Raw genomic sequence first — 19,749 nt, forward strand, 5'->3', positions numbered from 1 at the left:
GGGTTAGGGATAGAACTGGTGGGTTGGATTGAGGGTCATAAGGGAAGGACAAATAACTAATAAACATTGTGTGTGTGTGTGTGTGTGTGTGTGCAGGTGGTTGTGTGTGGTGTGTGTAGGTCATTGTGTACATGTGTGTGTGTGCATGTGGTTGTGTGCGTGTGTGCAGGTGATTGTGTACATGTGTGTGTGTGCAGGTGGTTGTGTGCGTGTGTGCAGGTGGTTGTGTGCGTGTGTGTGTGAGCAGGTAGTTGTTGTGTGCATGTGTGTGTAGGTGGTTGTGTGTGGTGTGTGTGCGTGTACAGGTGGTTGTATGCGAGTCTGCATGTGCGCGTCTGCATGCGTGTGCACACGCATGTGAGGTGAGGGCGTGTATTTGGACTGGCTGCAGTTTAGCAGTTTACAGTCACAGTGCTTTGGTCTGAATCTAACCAATGAGCTTTCACGTAATTGACCGTGAAAGTGACACACTTTAAAAATTTTGACAGGTTGCCGTGGGTAACCCCTTTTCACCTGCTCCGGAAGCAGGATGACGTATGTTGTTAATTAAACCACTGAAGTAACGTCAAATTTCCCCAAACAGTCCTTAGGATTTTTTCTATAAAGTAACGTGCCTGGTATTTGAAAGATTGGCCAAATCTGTGGAACGTTGGAACAGAAGGTTTCCCCACCTCAAGGATAATAAACCCCAGGCACAGGCAGCAACCAGAGTCATGCTGAGAAACAGGAATTTTCTTGATCTGTCTCTGAGTAAGGTTCTTATCGCAGACAAAGCAACATTACTGTTACTGACAATCAGGTCGCAGATAACTGGAGTCAAGTACATCCTGTCAAGAAAATAACGTACTCAATCATTCTCTTTCAATATCTGTCAACTTGTCTTGTTATGAAGGATCCCATCAGGGATTCCCTGCGTGATGGAGCCTTGGCTGGAGATGGATATACATCTCCCATGGACAACCGGGGTGAGCTGTCCTCCAGCTCCCAACTCGACCTGGAGATTCGCAGGTCCTCATTGTATTGGGGCCGCCTGGACTGGAAATTCTCAGATGCGGAAAACATTTTTTATTAGTATAAAAGCACCAGAAATCGCGTATCAATGAATCAATAAAACAGAAATCAGATAACTGCATAGACCATTAGGGTCCAAGGAGCACAGTTTGTTTCACCTTGTCCGAGCCTGCGCTTGAAGGGGGGTAAATTACGGAAACAATATTTCAGGGAGCGAGTGGTCAACTATGGAACAGGCTCCCTGGGGAGACGATGGAAGCAGGAAGTGTTGATTCATTCAAATGTAAATTAGATTCATTTCTTTCAGAAAATAACATTATGGGATACAGTGTACGAGTAATTTGAGACATGAGGTGTGATGAGTGTAACAGGCTCGGGAGGAACAGGTGACTTTGGACCTCTGGTTCCCAAAGCTCTCCCCCACTGGGGGTTTTCCTCACCTCATGTCTGGGTTTGTTGGAGACTCATTGATAGAGATTGATTACTACGATTAGTCAACAACTCCATTATCGTTATATCGTGGGACTACCAGGATGATAGCAGGCGAACTACATGGACCCTGGTCTTTTGTCATCCAGCAATTCCAATGTTCCTAACTATGGATTACAGTGGGAGAGTCAATGGAGGAATCACAGCGAGATTGCAGCTAGGTGTCTGAGAAGGAGTCTGTGGTGTATGGAAGGCACGGACTTAGTGGATTAATCGGCAATTCCCCATTTCTTAGTGGCATAAGCCAGTGCCACCAAATCCACGGTGTGCGTTGTGGACATTAGCTTGGTTCAGTTGGTAGCACTCTCGCCTAAGGGTCAGTAGGTGGTGGGTTTCAATCTACATCCCGACTTGGACACGTTATGTGGGCTCACACTCCAGTGTACGAGGGAGTTCAGTGTTGTAAAAGCTCCTGTTGTTTGGAAGCAGTGTTAAACCAAGGTCTTGTCTGTCTGCTCAGGTGGATGTTAAAAGATCCCATGACGCTATTTGAAGAGCAGGGTAGTTCTCCAGTGCACTGGACATTTATCCCTCAAAACAGCACCAGCAAAACAGATTAGCTGGTCATTCAACTCCTTCGCTGCTCGTGGGATCTTGCTGTGTGAAAAATGGCTGCCATGTTTGCTTGCATAGCGACAGTCAGTGCACTCCAAAGTGTGTGAAGTACATGGAACGTCTGGGAGAGATATGATGAGGTGTTGTGTAAATACGTCTTTCTTTCGAAAAATGGTGTTTCTGGTACAGCAGGGCAGAAATAAGAACGTAAGAAATAGGAGCCATTCAATAAGATCATGGCTGATCTTTGACCTCAACTCCACCTTCTCGCCCGATCCCCATATCCCTTGATTCCATTAGAGTCCAAAAATCTATCGATCTCAGCCTAGAATATACTCAACGACTGAGCGAAATTGGCCCTTATTGTGCCCGTTTTCCAGACAGAAAACAGCTGAAAAAAATGATCAACTTCGCAGGGCATTTCTCCAAGGATACCTGAAAAACGCCCTACGCCATATTGACCTCGGACGGTTTTCAGGCGTCCGGGACAGCCGCCTACAACAGGCATTAGGCCCCTTCCGTCTGCTAATGAAGGGCCTGAGGCCAGTTTTGAGGACTTCCCTCTGAGTGGGGACCCCAGTGCCCAGTGAGTGACCGCCATCAGAAAGGTAAGTTCGTTCTTTCTTTTGACTTCGATGTGGCGTCAGGAGCGGCAGGAGTTCTCTCCCCGGCTCCACACAGGGGTTGCCAACTCTGGTTGGACGTATTCCTGGAGGTTCCATCGCATGACCTCCCCTCTCCGATATTTTTTATAACGAATAAACGTAAGTGTTCAGAGAAAATGGGAAAAAACGCAGAGTTTTTTTTTAATGCCCCTGTGAATTTTCTCCCCCCCCCCCCAGGTGTTTTTGCTCGCGGCAGTGTCCTGGAGATTAACCTTTAATTCCTGGAGAATAGTACAGCACAGAAGGAGGCCATTCGGCCCATCATTCCTCTGCTGGCTCTTTGAAAGAGCTATCCAATTACTTCCACTCCCCTGCTCTTTCCCCGTAGCCCTGCAAATTTTTCCTTTTTAAGTATTTATCCAATTCCTTAATGAAAGTTACTATTAAATCTGCTTCCACCGCCCTTTCAGGCAGTGCATTCCAGATCATCACAACTAGCTGCATAAAAGAATGTCTCCTCATCTCCCTTCTTTGGTTCTTTTGCCAATTATCTCAAATCTGTGTCCTCTGGTTACTGACCCTCCTGCCACTGGAAAACAGTTTCTCCCTATTTACTCTATTAAAACCCTTCATGATTTTTGAACACCTCTATCAAATCTCCCCTTAACCCTCAGAGAACAATCCCAGCTTCTCTAATCTCTCCAGATAACTGAAACCCCTCTCCCCTCGTACCATTCTAACGTTTAAGTCCGTTTTTACCCAGTTTTAATATATCTTTGGGTTCCAATTTCCTTCTGCATCTCACAAAAAAAATACTGAAGGTCTCTCGTGAGAATTGTCCTATAAAGTTCATAATTAATTAAATGATAAAACGCAATTTAGTGGTGATGAACGAATTCTTTATGCCTGGGCTCAATCATCAGCTGCTCAGCAGTTTCCAAATCAGCTGGAGAAAATTATTATATTATAGTTTGAATTATGAAAAAACCCCAGAAGACCTTGAGTAGTATCTGTCTCCTGGAGCACACTCTGTACCGATGTCACTGGCTGCACTTGGCCTCTCAAATGATTCGGTATTGATTCCGACTCAGCTTAAAACCTTTTTTCTTGTATAAATTAGTTGGTTTATTGATGTAGATGTAACTTCATCTTGGCATTGAACTCATTATTTCCTGTTGTGAGTTTCACTCCTTTGGGATCCAGTTTAACACTGGACAGTCTCACTCAGGTGAAATTGGATCCTTCCCTTCTGAAACCTTCGGTTTATTCTCTCCAGACATTCTGCAGATTTTAATCATTCCTTTAATAAAGTTCCCGTTTACTTATTTATTTTCATTCTGCGCAGCCTTCATTCTGTGTGCGTGTGCACGTGTGTGTGTGCGCACGTGTGTGTGTGCGCATGTGTGTCGCGTATGTGCGCGTGTGCCTGTGCTTGTGAGTGTGTATGCACAAGTGTGTGTGTGTGCGTGTGTGAGTGTGCATGTGTGTGAGTATGTGAGTGTGCATGTGTGTGAGTATGTGAGTGTGTGTGTGTGTGAGTGTGCACATGTGTATGTGGACAGGATAGGGTTTGCCAGTGATGCCCCCATGGTTGAATACCCTGCCGATACTGTCCAGATTCAAAGACGAAGAATGATGACACGGGCGGGTGACACCCGTGAAATTTTGCACAAAACCTGTCCTCACAATTTAACCCTTTCTGGTGAATCTGCGCTGCACCCCCTCCAAGGCCAGTATACCCTTCCTGAGGTGCGGAGCCTAAAGCTGGACACTCTACTCCAGATAGGGTCTGACCAAGGCTCTGTACAACTGAACTAAGGTTAGACACTGTGACTAAGGCACCTCTGTGTGAATCACTCCCTCCCTGATGATACACGGTGACGGTTATAACGAACAATGGTTCAGTGAAGTATGAATCGTTACTCCCTCCAGTCTGAAGGCAGATGGAGAGCACACGGACAGTGGTAAATAAAATGGAAAGAAATGTACCATCAGATATTTTGTGGGGATGCTTCATTAATGAGACGTTAAGTTGAGGTCCCGTCTGCCTGTTCTGGTGGATATTAAAGACAGGGGAGTTCTCCTAGTGTCCTGGCCAATGTTCATCCATCAACCAACCCCACCAAAATATCAAATTAATGGTCATCCATCTCATTACTGATTGTGGGATCTTGCTGATTGTCACGTTCTCCTACATTAACAATAGTCACTGCACTTCAAAGTAATTCAGTGCTTTGAGATGTTTGTGAGAAACATAGAGCACAGAAAGAGGCCATTAAGCCCATTGTGCCTGTGCCAATTAGCCCCACTGCCCCCTGCTCTTTCCCCACAACCCTGCAAATGAGGCTGGCTGGCTCCCATGGGAATTGTACCTCAGCAAGACTCAGCTCCTTCAGGAGAGAAATTGAAGGGAGAAACCTGTCAGATCCGGCACTGGGCATGGGGATAGCAAAAAGCTTCTTAATCAAAGCTGCAAATTGGAATATCAGGATGATGTGGAGATTTTCACGCTACACGTGCTCATAAGAGAGACCGAAGTGTTAATCAGAGGGCAGCAGCTGTCACTGCCCACAGTGACGAGAGGGTTCCATTTCACGGACCTCACATCACAAGCTCCGAGGCAGAGTTGCCTCCTTTTCAATCTCAGTTTACACAAGACAATTTGTCGAACAGAAACCAACAGCTTTCTTAATGGAAGTGGCAGGTTCTGGGACATCTCCGTTTCATGTCACGCTTAGTTATGCGTTGGAGATGATCAATGTTTTTATGCTCACAGTCCAGCTGGCCTATTTTTGCAAGGGTGTAGACCCTTTCTGACAAGACAATTTCATGTCAGGCTGCAATTTTCATGTTTCGCGACTTGTGTTAGTGATTTCTGACTTCCTAAATCAGGTTTCATTTCATCCAATCTCACGCCCTCTCTCCAAAGTTGCTAGCCTAAAGCAACAAAAACTTGCATTTATATAGTGCCTTTAACATAGTCCCAAGGCTCTTCACAGGAGCGATTATCAGAAAAAGTTTGACACCGAGCCACATAACGAGATATTAGAACAGGCGACTAAACGCTTGGTAGGTTTTAAGGGGCGTCATAAAGGAGGAGAGAGAGGTAGAGAGGCGGAGAGGTTTAGGGAGTGAATTCCAGAGCTACGGGCCCAGGCAGCTGAAGGCACGGCCGCCAATAGTGGAGCGATTAAAACCGGGAATGCGCAAGAGGCCAGAATTGGAGGAGCGCAGAGATCTCGGGGGGTTGTAGGGCTGGAGGAGGTTACAGAGGGGCGAGGCCATGGAGGGATTTGAACACAAGGATGAGAATTTTAAAATCGAGGCGTTCCTAGATCGGGAGCCAATGTAGGTCAGCGAGCACAGGGGTGATGGGTGAACAGGACTTGATGCAAGTTAGGATACGGGCAGCAGAGTTTTGGATGACCTCAAGTTTAAGGAGGGTGGAAGATGGGAGGCCGGCCAGGAGAGCATTGGAATAGTCAAGTTTAGAGGTAACAAAGGCATGGATGAGGGTTCCAGCAGCAGATGAGCTGAGGCAGGAGCGGAGACGGGCGATGTTACGGAGGTGGAAGTAGGCAGTCTTGTAACTTTTATTGTGTTCCTTGCATTGAAAAACACAGACTGTTCCCTTTGTCTTCCCCCCCGGCCGTTTGGGAAACATTGCAACACTGAAGTTCTGAAATTAAAGAAACAAAGTGACTCAGGTTCGAGCAGACATGTGAGTGGGTTGTTCTTGAATTTCATGAATGCAAGGTCCATCGACGGGTTGAAATGATTAATAAAATCCATCTTTTTTTAAACAGATTCTATTTACCGCACTTATATTTGTTTCTCTTGACAGGGGACACTTTGAGGCTGTCTGTGACTGTGATTGTCTTTGGTCAAATGGGATGTGGCAGTGCAGTGGTTGTGGGACTGGACGAGCAACCCAAAGGTTGAATTGAGTTCAATAGATTTGTGGGCTGGCAACAGAACAAAATGACCCTGGAAAAAATGTCAGATTGTTGTGAAAACCCAACTGGTTCACTAATATCCTTCAGGGAAGGGTTACCAGTCCGTGCTTATAGGTGACTCTAGTCCCATGTGATGTTTGTTGATGCCCCCATAATGTCCTTTGACATGACTTACCAACCAGTCAGTTGTAAATACAATTACTAATGGTGCAAGATGGCCCACCAACAACTTCTTAGGGCAACTAGGGATGGGCAGTAAATGCAGCCTCGCCAGTGTCACACCAAAAAGAATTTCACAAATTAAAATAGGGGCCCCGATATTGCAAAAAGGATATAGAGGCACTGAAGAAGGTGCAAAAAAGATTTACAAGGATAATATCAGAACTGGAAGGGTACATCTATCAGGAAAGACTGAACAAACTGGACTCTTTTCTCTAGAAGGCCGAGGGATGACCTGATAGGGGTCTTTAAAATTATGACAGGGTTCTGGAATTCCCTCCCTAAACCTCTCTGCCTCTCCACCTCTCTCTCCTCCTTTAAGACACTTCTTAAAAGCTTTTGGTCATCTGTCCTAATATCTCGTCACGTGAGTCAATGTCAAATTTTGTTTGATAATCACTCCTGTGAAGCGCCTTGGGACGTTTTACTACATTAAAGGCGCTATATAAATGCAAGTTGTTGTTGTTGTTTGATAGGGTAGACATAGAGCAGATGTTTCCACTTGGGGGTCATAAATATAAGATAGTCACTAATAAATCCAATAGGGAATTCAGGAGAAACTTCTTTACCCAGAGAGTGGTGAGAATGTGGCACTCGCTCCCACAAGGAGTAGCTGAGGCGAATAGTGTAGATGCATTTAAGGGGAAGCTGGATAAACACATGAGGGAGAAAGGATTAGAAGGATATGCAGATAGGGTTAAATGAAGTGGGGTTGGAGGAGGCTCGTATGGAGCATAAACGCCAGCACAGACCAGTTGGACCGAATGGCCTGTTTGTGAGCTGTGAATTCTACGTAATTCTACATAAAAGCCGATTGCTCCGTGTTTTTATCGGAGACGGCCCAGATGTTTTGGGCACGTATCACGCGGATTTAGTTAGTTGCCCGGGTGAAACAGGGCCTCCAAGATGTTCTATTTCCACAGTGAAATTGCTGTCTCCGTTTTCTGGGTGAAGTGTCATTTCTCACTGTCGGGTGTTGTTACAGGGCTGACGGACAGGCGTCCAGTGCCCGCGTGAAATGGCGGACGCCGGGTGGCGTGTAGGAACCCATTAGCGGGCATGCAATGATGGACTGTTGGTCCCTCCCGGGGGGAACTCAAAACCTGCTTCCCTTCACTTGAATTGGGACCATTAATGTACTAACAGCTGCACTTTACTGTCACATTAGAAGGAAATGGACTGTAACTGAATCTGACAGATCACTGGGGAGGTTAGTGAGTTGCTACTCGATATGAAAAGGTGTGTTTCAACAATATTGTTATGTTAATAAAAAATGAAATGGGCAGATACAGGTCAATGTTTGGCTTGTACAGGACAAGACATTAATATGGCTAATGGGACCCAGCTTGGATTTCAAACAAGAGAGTTTGCTGTGAATATTTTGAGAGCTCATTTTGTACAGCTCTAGTTTACCAGGTCAATAATTTCTTTTATTCAGATTAAAGTTGCAGAGGAATTAACTCATTCCCTGCAAAAAGTTACGGCGGTGGAGGGGGTAAACAAATTAATTTTGTGCAGAGGTCTCCCGTGGAGGACAGATATTTTATTTCAGCAGCGGAGTAACTGAACATCCACTAGAATCGGGCAGGATCAGCGACAGGTCAATTGGACAATTTAGGGACCGAGCGGGGGGGGTGGGGTTGGCGCTATAATCAGACCCAAAATAGGACAGGGAGCAGGGCGGGTGTAGGGTAGGGGGTCAGACAGGGGGTGGGGTGGGATAGGGACGGGGTAGAGGGAGCGAGGGGGGAAAGCGTCAGGAGGACAGGGGTGGAATAGGAGGAGAACAAAGGGCGAGATAATGGCAGGGCAAGGAGCAGGATAGGAACTCAGCAGTGTACACGATAGGGGAGGGCGGCGGGTGAGGTAGGAGCTCGGCAGAAAGATTGGATACATGGGAGCCTTGGCATGACACTAAAGGGCAAAGGGGCCGGATAGGGGTGAGACCAGGGAGTAGGAGAGCACAGGACAGACAGCATGATGGGGGCAGGGAAGGCAGGGAAGTAGACCCAGGGCAACAATGATTAATAGCGGCAGGGCAAAGGGCAACACAGGGCAAGGCTGGAGGAAGGCTGGGACAGGGTGGGACAAATAGAATAGTGTTACTATCATCTTGGAAATCCTGAATCAAAATCTTCACCTATATCCCCCCCCTCGACCTGTGTAATTCAGAATGCGCTTGCTCCTGACTGGCACTGAAAAAGCAAACATGTAATTTTTGTTTGATGGGATAGTGTAGAGGGTGATTTACTCTGTATCTAACCCGTGCTGTATCTGCCCTGGGAGTGTTTGACGGGACAGTGTAGAGGGAGCTTTACTCTGTGTCTAACCCGTGCTGTATCTGCCCTGGGAGTGTTTGACGGGACAGTGTAGAGGGAGCTTTACTCTGTATCTAACCCGTGCTGTACCTGCCCTGGGAGTGTTTGATGGGACAGTGTAGAGGGAGCTTTACTCTGTCTCTAACCCGTGCTGTACCTGCCCTGGGAGTGTTTGATGGGACAGTGTAGAGGGAGCTTTACTCTGTCTCTAACCCGTGCTGTACCTGCCCTGGGAGTGTTTGACAGGACAGTGTAGAGGGAGCTTTACTCTGTCTCTAACCCGTGCTGTACCTGCCCTGGGAGTGTTTGATGTTGAAACTGTGTGCCTTTAGTGGAAAGTGTTCCATTGTGGAGCAGTAACACCCTTCACCTTAGTGAGCGCAAAACTGACAAGGAAAGCGAAAGTAATTTTTAAATATTTGTTAAAGGGACGTCAATTGTCTTGTTTGCAGTTGGTGTGTTCCCAATCAGTGCCTGCTGCCTGTCCAAACCAGGATTTGTACCTCCCACATCTGCTATTTCAAATCTACGTTGTTAAAAAGCAGCTTTTCCACATGCAGTTCAATGCTCTGACTCTGTGGCTCTGTCCATTCACCAGTCCCTGCTAGTTGTCCAACAGCTGCTAAACCATATGCTCCTCTCCAGCTCTCACTTCTCACAATCTGCTGCCAAGTTGCTGATGATTCGAGGCAATTAACATCAACTAAAGAGAGTAGGGATAAACGGGTCATTTTCAGGTTGTCAGGCTGTAACTAGTGGGGTGCCGCAAGGATCAGTGCTTGGGCCTCAGCTATTTACAATCTATATTAATGACTTGGATGAAGGGACCGAGTGTAATGTATCCAAGTTTGCTGACGATACAAAACTAGGTGGGAAAGTAAGCTGTGAGGAGGACACAAAGAGTCTGCAAAGGGATATAGACAGGTTAAATGAGTGGGCAAGAAGGTGGCAGATGGAGTATAATGTGGGGAAATGTGAGGTTATTCACTTTGGTAGGAAGAGTAAAAAAAACAGAATATTTTTTAAAGGGTGAGAAACTATTAAATGTTGGTGTTCGGAGAGATTTGGGTGTCCTTGTACAAAAAACACAGAAAGTTAGCATGCAGGTACAGCAAGCAATTAGGAAAGCAAATGGTATGTTGGCCTTTATTTCAAGGAGGTTGGTATACAAGAGAAGGAAGTCTTGCTGCAATTGTGCAGGGCTTTGGTGAGACCTCACCTGGAGTACTGTGTACAGTTTTAATCTCCTTATCTAATGAAGGATAAACTTAGAGGCAGTGCAACGAAGGTTCACTTGATTGATTCCTGGGATGAGAGGGTTGTCCTATGAGGAGAGATTGAGTAGAATGGGCCTATACTCTCTGGAGTTTAGAAGAATGAGAGGTCATCTCATTGAAACATGTAAGATTCTGAGAGGGCTTGACAGGGTAGATGCTGAGAGGTTGTTTCCACTGGCTGGAGAGTCTAGAACTAGGGGGTATAGTCGCAGGATAAGGGATCAGCCATTTAAGACTAGATGAGGAGGAATTTCTTCACTCAGAGGGTTGTGAATTTTTGGAATTCTCTACCCCAGAGGGCTGTGGATGCTCAGTCATTGAATATATTCAAGGCTGAGATCAATAGATTTTTGGACTCTAAGGGAACCGTAGGATATGAGGATCAGGCGGGAAAGTGGAGTTGAGGTCGAAGATCAGCCATGATCTTATTGAATGGCGGAGCAGGCTCGAGGGGCCATATGCCCTACTCCTGCTCCTACTTCTTATGTTCTAAACGCTCCTTCTGCGAGCTGGGAACCTACCTCTCCCTTGACCTTTGCCCTCTTTTTCATTACCCAATCTAGAGGCGAAAGATTACACCTCTCTCTGTCATTGCCCCTGCTGCACCCAGGCTCCCTCTCTGAAATAAAACGCCGATACTGAATTAATTAACTGTTACGCCAGGTTCAGAAAGCCGGGGTTCGAATATTTAATTACAGAAGCCGAGACATTATTCTGCCTGTTATTATATGAATGCTTAACACACTCGTAATCAATTCCTTAGTCCTGCGGTTATTGGAGACATGAAACAATTCAATGTGTTAACTCTCCCCTTAAAATACCACAGAGGAATCGGATACAATGATATTGAGCATTCGAATGATACCAGCACACAGCGTAATTTCGAGGCCAGAATGAGAGATTGCAGACTACAGGTGTTCCTCTCATTCAGTGAGTTTAGGGAATGTAGCACTGACACACTTATAAACAATAACTTGCATTTATATAGCACCTTTAACATAGCATGATGTCCCAGGAGCGATTTATCAAACAAAAATTTGACACTGAGCCGCAAATGGAGATAATAAGACAGGTGACCAAAAGCTTGGTCAAAGAGGTAGGTTTTAAGGAGAGTCTTAAATGTGAAGAGAGAGGTGGAGAGGTTCAGGGAGGGAATTCCAGAGATTAGGGCCGAGACGGCTGAAGGCACGGCCGCCAATGGTGGAGCGATGAAAATCGGAGATGCGCAAGAGGTCAGAATTGGAGGAGCGCAGAGATCTCGGAGGGTTGTAGGGCTGGAAGAGGTTACAGAGATAGGGAGGGGCGAGGCCATGGAGGGATTTGAAAACAAGAATGAGAATTTTAAAGTATTGAAATATAAAGATATAAAAGGCAATGATAAAATATTCAGGCAGTGCCTGTCATAATTAGCTTTCTATTTTCCTATGCTTATTCAGAAAAAGGCCTCAATTCATAATGAAGCTATTGCTGGTGATTAAAGACAAGTTCCAACATGCAGACAGGCCACTGTGCCCAGGTATCAGAGGGCGGTCAGTCCCCGTGGAACTGAAGGATTCAAAGAATCAAAAAGGCTAATGGAATGTTGGCTTTTATCTCAAGGGGGCTGGAATAGAAAGGGGAGGAAGTGACACTTCAGTTGTACAGAGCCTTGGTCAGACCCCATCCGGAGATACTGCGTTCAGTTCTGGGCACCCATTTCAGGAAGGATATATTGGCCTTGGAGGGGGTGCAGCACAGATTCACCAGAATTATGAAGATAGGTTGCATAAACCAGGCTTTGTATTTCCTTGAGTTTAGAAGATTGAGGGGTGATCTGATTGAGGTGTTTAAAATGATAGAAGGATTCGAAAGGGTAGAGAGAGAGAAACAATTTCCTCTGGTGAAGGAAATCAAGAACAAGAGGGTACAATCTTAAAATCAGAGCCAGGCCGTTCAGGAGTGAAATCAGAAAGCACTTTTTCACTCAAAGAGCAGTGGAAATCTAAGACTCTCTCCCCCAAAAGGCTGTGGATGCTGGGGGTCAGTTGAAGCTTTCAAGACTGAGAGCGATAGATTTTTGTTAGGTAAGGCTACCAAGAGATATGGGTCAAATGCAGGTAAATGGGGCTGAGGTACCGAACAGCCATGATCTAATTGAATGGCGGAGCAGGCTTGAGGGGCTGAATGGCCTTCTCCTATTCCTGTGCTGCTATAATCAGTGCCTTCAGGAGAGGAGGGTGAAAACTGTTGGGGACAGGAATGTCCAACTCGTGGTTGGTAATTTAATGGGGTTGTGGTTTACATTCTTAAATGTAATTTCTTGTAAATTGTGATTCCAGGAACAGGAATGTTTTCATTGGGATTAAAATTCAGATTTCTCAAATCCATGTCTGTAATTTACAGTCTACGTGTAATGATCTATCCTTTTAGCATGATATGAAAAAGTGCTTCGATTACTTAATGTGGTTTTGTTAACAAATAATCAAGTTTATATTTAATTATTTTACAGTAAAGGCTAATTAGCTCTTGCAAAATCGAAGCAAAAGTGATCATAATTAGATTTTAATGGCAGTCACTGCTGTGTCGGGTTACATGTGATTAGCATGTGGTTTCACCCTTCAGTAATTATGGTCAAAATGCTAAATCAGTTTTTCACATTTTCCCAAACTTGACTTGTTTTCGATTGATTCAAGTCTCGGTTCTCTTCACCCAGAAGAGATGGTGGAGATCGGTACTGAATGAAACTCTTGCCCTGCGATGTGTCGGAAGGTTGGAATTTAGGCTGACCCAAGGCCATATGAGGAAACGTTTTTTTACGCAGCGAGTTGTAATGATCTGGAATGCGCTGCGTAAAAAAATGTTTCCTCATATCGCCTTGGATCAGGAAAGTCGAAGCAGATTAACTAATAACTTTCAAAAAGGGAACTGGATAAACACCTGACGGGGAAAAAGTTTGCAGGGCTATGGGAAAAGAGCAGGGGAGTGGGCTAATTGGATAGCTCTTTCAAAGAGCCAGCACAAACATGAGGGGCTGAATGGCCTCTTCCTGTGCTGTATTATACTATAAAACTACTATCCCTGGACTGACAGCTGTGGTGGAGTTTGCCTTGCAAGGACCTTAGTGAACAAGTTCATTTATTGCTCATCTGCCCTGAGAAGTTAACTGAGGGGCTTTGGAGGCCACTTCAGAGGGCGGTTAAAGTCAACCACATTGGTGTGGGACTGGAGTCACGTATGGGCGCGGACTGGGTAAGGACGACAGGTTTCCAACCCTGTGGGACAGGAGTGACAGCAGTGAACCAGTCGGGTTTTTACGACAATCCGACAGCTTCACAGTCACTTTTGCCGATACCAGCTTTTTACTTCCAGATTTTATTTAAACAGAATTCAAATTTTTAAACAGCCACGGGGGTTGGGATTTGAACTCAACTAATATTGCACGGCCTGGTTTCGCCTGTTACATATTCTGAGGGATCTTTGGGCTTCCAAAGATTAAGTGCTAAGGCTCTGGGAAGCCAGAATTAAATCTCAACCACAGATGAAAATTGCTTCTCCGGCAACCCCTGACCTCAAACCTAATCACAACTGAGTGGAGACAACTGGAGGGGGAACCTGCTCCAGGGACCAATGCACCAACCTTCATTCCACTGCACTAAGGGCAAGGATTAATTGTATTTGGGGCAAAGTTCTTGGCTCTTCGGTGGAAGGGTTGGGAAGGTTAGGGGACAGCAGTGACCCGCATTATTTTTGTAGCAGCATGGTCTACTCCTTGGCGCCATCGCCCGCGGAGCTGACCGGAGAGAGCGTGCACAGGCTCAGATCTAAAATGGCAACCGGCTCCTACGATCCTAATTTGCATATTTAATGGGGCCTATCGCCTGAGACAGGCAGGCGCTTTGGGTGCCCTTTCAAAATGGCGGCGACCACGTTGCTGGGATTAACGGGGTGCTGAGGCTCCCGACCCCCATTTTGAGGCCGTTACTCCCCCACCCCCGGTCAAGCCCTGGTGATAGAAGTGAAAATTGCCCCCAATGTGTGGTCAACTTATAAACATGTCCTAGAAATCCTAAACAATCAAAGGAAATCTTTTACATAGAATTACATAGACTTTACAGCAAAGAATCAGGCCATTCGGCCCAACAGGTCTATGCCGGTGTTTATGCTCCACACGAGCCTCCTCCCTCCCTACTTCATCTAACCCCATCGACATATCCTTCTATTCCTTTCTCCCTCATGTGTTTATCCAGCTTCCCCTTGAATGCACCTATGCTATTCACCTCAACTACTCCTTGTGATCGCGAGTTCCACATTCTCACCACTCTCTGGGCACAACGTAATCGCTGGCCTAGGCTTTATTTAAATACACAAATCTTTGAAGGTGGCAGGACAAGTTGAGAAGGTCGTTAAAAAAGCATACGGGATCATGAGCCTCATAAATAGAGGCACAGAGTACAAAAGCAAGGAAGTTATGCTAAACCTTTATAAATCACTGGTTAGGGCTCCGCTGGGGAGTATAGAACTAGGGGGCATAGTCTCAGGGTAAGGAGTTGGCCATTTAGGACTGAGATGAGGAGGAATTTCTTCACTCAGAGGGTTGTGAACCTTTGGAATTCTCTACCCCAGAGGGCTGTGGATGCTGAGCCTTTGAATATATTCAAGACTGAAATGGATAGATTTTTGGGCTCTTGGGGAATCAAAGATCAGCCATGATCTGATTGAATGGCGGAGCAGGATCGAGGGGCCGAATGGTCTACTCCTGCTCCTATTTCTTATGTTCTGATGCGTCCAATTCTGGACACCACACTTTAGGAAGGATGTTAAGGCCTTAGAGAGGGTGCAGAGGAGATTTACCAGAAATGGTACCATGGATGAGGGACTTCAACTATGTGAAGAGACTGGAGAATCCAAGATCATTCTCCTTAGAGCAGAGAAGTTTTAGGGGAGATTTAATAGAGGTGTTCAAAATAATGAGGGCTTTTGATAGAGTAAATAAGGAGAAACTGTTTCCACTGGCAGGAGGGTCGGTAACCAGAGGACACAGATTTAAGATAATTGGCAAAAGAACCAGAGGCGAGATGAGGTGCATTTTTTTAGGCAGCGAGTTGTTCTGATCTGGAATGCGCTGCCTGAAAGGGCGGTGGAAGCAGATTCAATAATAACTTTCAAAAGGGAATTGGATAAATACTTGAAAAGAAGTCTCATTCATTCCCCTGCTCTCCTATAAAGTGTGTCTCAATCCCCTGCCACCCTGTGGTGCGAATCTGATTCCTGCCTCTCTGGGACCTCCTGACAAGGATTCTACTTGTGCTCTAGCTTCTATCCTGGGCCTATCTTCCTCTTTTTTCTGAATCTTGCCCCGTTATTCCCTCACTCTGACTCGTGGAGATTCTGAGCACTGACGATCGCTTCTGTCCACCTTCCAAATTTGCCGCAATCTCAGGTTCCGTGCCCGACGTAGATGCCAACCTCTGCGTTTTTCGCAGTCAATCGTCATCTTACACTCAGTTTACCCAGGCCTGAGAATCAGCATCACTTCCACCTACAATCATTATCCCTACCTGAAGTTGCTGCTTCAGGAGATCAAAACTGCACTCCACCTTCAGTGACAGGGGTGTCAGCAGGAACGGGGGGGGGGGGGGGGGTGGGAGTGGCAGGGAGGGTGCCAACGGGAACTTGGGGGGGGGGGGGTGGGGCTTGAAGGGGGCCTCACACCTTTCTTGCCGCCTTCGTTCCTGCTCGCTCAAGTTTACGTCAATACAAACTTTGGTGAAATCTCACGGCTGATTCTGAAATTAGAAAACAGCTCACGCAGAGAGGAAGCTCAAAGCTGTAGCAGAGCAGTGCTATCTCCTGGGTCTGTAAAATTAAATACATGTCAAGCGATGGCAGGAAACTGAACTCTATCACAAACATTTACTACAGATCACTCCAAACCCTGTCATCACATCTCCTGCCAGAGGCATCAGTCACCTGCTATTAGACACTTAGCTCCCCCGTTTGTGGATTCTCCTTGAGGTTTTGTTATTGTGCTACATGCATGACCCACCCACCCACCCCTCCTGCTACCACCTACATACCATTTTAATCCTACATCTTGCAGCGTACCTCAGACAGGGTCATTTTCAAATCTGCAGGTCAGGATGAATAACAGTAAACAAATGGCCTGAATTGATGTCATCTTGATTGTTCTTACAATGACAGGAGGACACACAAACAGTCCAATAGATTTTGAGAGTGCTTTGTTCTAATATTCATTCTTGGGATGTGGGCTGGCATTTATTGCCCATCCCTAGTTGCCCTCGGGAAGGTGGCGGTGGGCCTTCTTCTTGAACTGTTTGAGGCTTTGATATAACTGAGTGCCTCGCTAGGCCACTTCAGAGAGCAGTTAAGAGTCAACCACATTGGTGTGTGGGTTGGCGTCACGATTAGGCCCAGACCTGGTAAGGACGGCAGATTTCCTTTCCCGAAGGACATTAGTGACCCATTTGGGTTTTTCCGACAATCTGACAGCTTAATATTCACTTTTACTGACATCAGCTTTTTATTTCCACATTTTTAAACTGAATTCAAATTCTCAAACTGCCGGGGTGGGATTTGAACTCTCGTTTTCTGCATTACTAGTCCAGTAGTAGACATGACCAGCAATAAAGAAAGAACTTGCATTTATATAGCGCCTTCCACAACCTCAGGACGTCCCAAAGCCAATGAAGTCCTTTTGAAGTGTCGTCACTGTTGTAAGGTAGGAAAGACGGCAGCCAATTTGCGCACAGCAAGATCCCACAAACAGCAATGTGTTAATGACCAGATAATCTGTTTTACTGGTGCTGAGCGAGGGATAAATATTGGCCAGGACAACGGGGAGAACTCCACTGCTCTTCTTCGAAATAGTGCCATGGGGTCTTTTACATCCACCTGAGAGGGCAGACGGGGCCTCGGTTTAACGTCTCTTCCGAAAAACGGCACCTCCGACAGTGCAGCACTCCCTCAGTACTGCACTCGGAGCAACGGCCTGATTATGTGCCGAAGTCTGTGGCATGGGTCTCGAACCCTTGGCCTGCTGACTCGGAGATGAATGTGCTACTACTGAGCCAAGGCTAACCATTCATCAGTAGATGACCATTCATCCGCTTGATCTGAAGCACAGAATGGAAGGCAGGGTCAGTCAGTTAGTCAACTCTTTTCATCAATACCCTCCCCCACTCTTCTACAGTGCTGTGGAGGCGGAGTGTCTCAATCGGGCAAGTGCCGTGGGTTCCTGAGGCCTCCCAGCTGACGGAAACGGGACTTTAGCACCATGAAAACATTGGGGAACAATTTCCCACCCCGTCCCCACCGCTGGAACCTTCCCCCGGGCGGCTGGAGAGACCCCTTTGAGTGTCGCACTGTCGGAGGTGCCGTCTTTCTGATGAGATGTTGAACCGAAGCCCCGTCTGCCCTCTCAGGTGGATGTAAAAGATCCCACGGCCTCTGAAGTAGAGCAGGGGCGTTCTCCCCGGTGTCCTGGGCCAATATTTATCCCTCAACCAATACATAGAATTATATAGAATTTACAGCACAGAAACAGGCCATTCGGCCCAACTGGTCTATGCCGGTGTTTATGTTCCACACGAGCCTCCTCCCTCCCTACTTCATCTAATCCTCTCAGCTTATCCTTCTAATCCTTTCTCCCTTGTGTTTATCGAGCTTCCCCTTAAATGTATCTATGCTGTTCACCTCAACCACTCCTTGTGGTAGCGAGTTCCACATTCTAACCACTCTCTTGGTAAAGAAGTTTCTCCTGAATTCCTTATTGGATTTATTAGTGACTATCTTGTGACTAGTGAATACCTATTTCATTGCTGTTTGTGGGATCTTGCTGTGCATAAATTGGCTGCCACGTTTCCTACATTACAACAGTGACTACACTTCAAAAAGTATTTCATTGATTGTAAAGCACTTTGGGACATCCTGAGGTTGTGGAAGGCGCTATATAAATGCAAGCCTTTCTTTCTTTCCTATAACAGAGTGGAATTCACAATTCAGAACAAGAAATTAACTATGGAATACAATGAGTGTAAAGGTGATTTTGTGTGCAGACTGTGTGCCTAATTACCTGAGGTAGCTGAGTTACCTCTTACTTGAGGTACCTGAGTTACCTGAGCTACCTCTTACCTGAGTTACCTGAGTTACCTGTTACCTGAGTTACCTGAGTTGCCTGTTACCTGAGTTACCTGAGCCTCAGGAAGAACACGACCTGGAAACTTTGGGTAAGCTGCACTAATGCAACAACAACAACCTGCATTTATATAGCACCTTTAACATCCCAGTAAAACATCCCACAGCGCTTCACAGGAGCGATTATCAAACAAAATTTGACACCGAGCCACATAAGGAGATATTGGATCAGGTGACCAAAAGCTTGGTCAAAGAGGTAGGCTTTAAGGAGCTTCTTAAAGGAGGAGAGAGAGGCGGAGAGGTTATGGAGGGAATTCCAGAGCATAGGGCCCAAGCAGCTGAAGGCATGGCCGCCAATGGTGGAGCGATTAAAATCAGGGATGTACAAGAGATAAGAATTGGAGGAACGCAGAGATCTTGGAGGGTTGTAGGACTAGAGGAGGTTACAGAGATAGAGGCGAGGCCATGGAGGGATTTGAAAACAAGGATGAGAATTTTAAAATCGGTACAGACAGAATTCCCTGTGACGCATCAGTATTCCCAAGTCATCAGTATTCCCATCAGTATCGCCTGCAGGCCAGAGTTGGGAGAAGTGGAAGAGAGAAAGGAGGAATCGGTGAAGGCTTGTAAACAGATGTGAGACGTTCCCGAGGCACTGGGAATGGAATGTTCATGTTTTGTAACCAGAAGGGGAGCAACGCAGGATTTAATTAATCTGAAAAAAAATTAATTTCAAACGTGAATTTTCCAATTAGTCTTGTAATGTACCATGTTCAGTATTCCCAACAGAGTCAACATGAGAGATTGGAAAGGCCTTGCTCACTGCTCAAGTGTCACTCACAATAATAAGAGCTCTAAAGTATTAACTGAATCGTGAAATAAAAGAAAATGGCACTTTTAAGGTTTAATTATAGTTCCTCTTTACTGATTTATAAACTGTATTGTTTTAACTCAACGTCTTGCGTCATCATTGAAGGGCGTTGATCGAAGATTGTGGGGAGGAAATTCGTTTTGGCCTGTTTGCAGGCCTGATATAGGCCTTGAGACGGAGGCCCGAGGCACACCCGAAATTGGGCCTCGTTCCTCATTAGCATATTGCCGGCGAGCTGCCTCTGGAGGCCGGATCGGAGCCTGAGGCTCGCTGGATTCATGAGGGCAGAGTTAGGCCTCCCCGGCAGCGGCCCTT

At 46.0% G+C, this 19,749-nt stretch overlaps 1 long non-coding RNA gene across 7 annotated transcripts in view; it reads right to left on the reverse strand.

The window, feature by feature from the left end:
- The window catches only part of LOC137344612 (uncharacterized), an 82,141-nt gene that overhangs the window by 27,486 nt on the left and 34,906 nt on the right, over window positions 1-19,749 (reverse strand). The window lies entirely within an intron of this gene.

Source organism: Heptranchias perlo, chromosome 27 (assembly GCF_035084215.1).
Source record: "Heptranchias perlo isolate sHepPer1 chromosome 27, sHepPer1.hap1, whole genome shotgun sequence".
NCBI classification, from domain to species: Eukaryota; Metazoa; Chordata; class Chondrichthyes; order Hexanchiformes; family Hexanchidae; genus Heptranchias; species Heptranchias perlo.